The sequence below is a fragment of the Chaetodon auriga genome, chromosome 3 (assembly GCF_051107435.1).
Source record: "Chaetodon auriga isolate fChaAug3 chromosome 3, fChaAug3.hap1, whole genome shotgun sequence".
Lineage (NCBI taxonomy): Eukaryota > Metazoa > Chordata > Actinopteri > Chaetodontiformes > Chaetodontidae > Chaetodon > Chaetodon auriga.
The window spans coordinates 29627963-29630462 of NC_135076.1; positions in this window are offsets into that span (position 1 = coordinate 29627963).

Sequence of the window (2500 nt, forward strand, 5' to 3'; positions counted from 1 at the left end):
GACACACACACACACACACACACACACACACACACACACACACACACTTTTCCTCCCAGTGTGTCAGGAGAGCTGATATTAGACAGGGTTTGGGGATTAAGTTGATATGATGGCATAACACTCCCACTACACACACACACACACACACACACACAAACAGATTAGAAGGCAGATGACCCACTTGGCACCTTCCAGTACCTTCGTCTGGAGGCATTCCCACTCGACACACACACACACACACACACACACACACAGTGATGCAGGGATGAAAAGATGAATAAAGCTGCAGGCCTGCATGGTTCATACTCATCCATCCCTCCTTCCTCCTGCCCTCTGTCGCCCCTGGCAACACACACACACATACAAACAGCTGGTGGTGTGCCAACACCATATGGGCACCACAGCACAAATGGCACAAAGGTGTGTGGCAATCTTAATGATAATCACAGTAATAATGATACTAAAACCGTTTCCACTGCTGCACTGAGACAGTCAAACATTAAAAGATTAGATGATCGGTTATTGATTCTGATTTCTGATTTCTGATTCTGATTCTCAGGAGGAAGATCAGGTGTTACAGCAGCACGAGGCCAGAAAAACACACAGATAAACAGACAAGAGTACAAAATGAATAATTAGAAGGATATCAAATAAAAACAGAGAGCAGAAATAAAGATAGAAATCACAGACGAGCAATTAAAGTCAAATTACAAAGCAGAAGGAAGAGCAGTGTAGGATGGGTCTGATCAAAGATCAATACAAGATAAGAACATACAAAGAGATTTAAATGAGGTCATAATATTACGTATTGAATTATCAAATAAAAGAAACACCATGAAGCAGAACAGATGAGACGAAGCTTCGGCTGGCAAACAGCCAGACCTGACATCAAACATCATCTCCTGATACAGACGGCTGAATGAGGAGTCACCTGTTCGCTTACTGGAAGAGAATTCACACGAAAAGTCAGAAATCAGCCAACAGGAGCTGCTAACAGGCACTGCTAACAGGAGCAGCTAACAGGAACTGCTAACAGGCACTGCAAACAGGAGCTGCTAACAGGTGCTGCAAACAGGAGCAGCTAACAGGAGCTGCTAACAGGCGCTGCTAACAGGTGCTGCAAACAGGAACTGCTAACAGGCACTGCAAACAGGAGCTGCTAACAGGTGCTGCAAACAGGAGCAGCTAACAGGAGCTGCTAACAGGCGCTGCTAACAGGTGCTGCAAACAGGAGCAGCTAACAGGTGCTGCTAACAGGAGCAGCTAACAGGAGCTGCTAACAGACTCTGATAACAGGCACTGCTAACAGGAGCAGCTAACAGGCGCTGCTAACAGGCTCTGCTAACAGGAGCCGCTAACTGGAGCTGCTAACAGGCACTGTAAACAAGCACTGCTAACAGGAGTGGCTAACTGGAGCGGCTAACAGCTAATTCAGCAGACAAGCAGCTGCTGACATCTTGAAACATACTCATATACAATAAACAGCAGTTTTTACTTCATTTGTATACTTTTGTACTGGTTATACTGAGCTGCACAAAGAAATTATTTGGGAAAAGTGTATGACCAAGTGTGTGTGCATGTGTCTGTGTGAGTGTGTGTGTGTGTGTGTGCGTGTGTGTGTGTGTGAGTGTGTGTGTGTGTGTGTGTGTCTCAGACCAGTACTATCTCTGCAGGGCAGAGAGAGAGTGATAGATAGATAGAGGCAGCTCACGGTGCTGAGCTCAGCAGAAAACTACCCACCAGGTCCTGTCAGTCCTCCTCCTCCTTCTCCCTCCCCCTCCTCCTCCTCCTTTCATCCCATCACGCCATCATGCTCTCTGTCAATAAAGCGATGAAGAGGAGGGATGGAGGGGGTGGAGGGGGGGTCTGGAGGCGAGGGGCTAGACGGATGTCCGGGTTTGAAGTTGATTGCTGCCTTTGTTCAGCAGGATTTCCAAATTGAAGCATTTGACAACAAAGAGCCGCCTGTCTCTCTCTCTCTGTCTGTCTGTCTGTCTCTCTCTGTCTGTCTGTCTGTCTCTCTCTGTATGTCTGTCTGTCTGTCTGTCTGTCTCTCTCTGTCTGTCTGTCTGTCTCTCTCTGTATGTCTGTCTGTCTGTCTGTCTGTCTGGCTGTCTGTCTGTCTCTCTCTGTATGTCTGTCTGTCCGTCTCTCTCTGTATGTCTGTCTGTCCGTCTCTCTCTGTCTGTCTGTCTGTCTGTCTGTCTGTCTCTCTCTGTATGTCTGTCTGTCCGTCTCTCTCTGTATGTATGTCTGTCTGTCTGTCTGTCTGTCTGTCCGTCTCTCTCTGTCTGTCTGTCTGTCTGTCTCTCTCTGTATGTCTGTCTGTCCGTCTCTCTCTGTATGTCTGTCTGTCTGTCTGTCTGTCCGTCTCTCTCTGTCTGTCTGTCTGTCTGTCTCTCTCTGTCTGTCTGTCTGTCTGTCCGTCTCTCTCTGTCTGGCTGTCTGTCTGTCTGTCTCTCTCTGTCTGTCTGTCTGTCTGTCTGTCTCTCTCTGTATG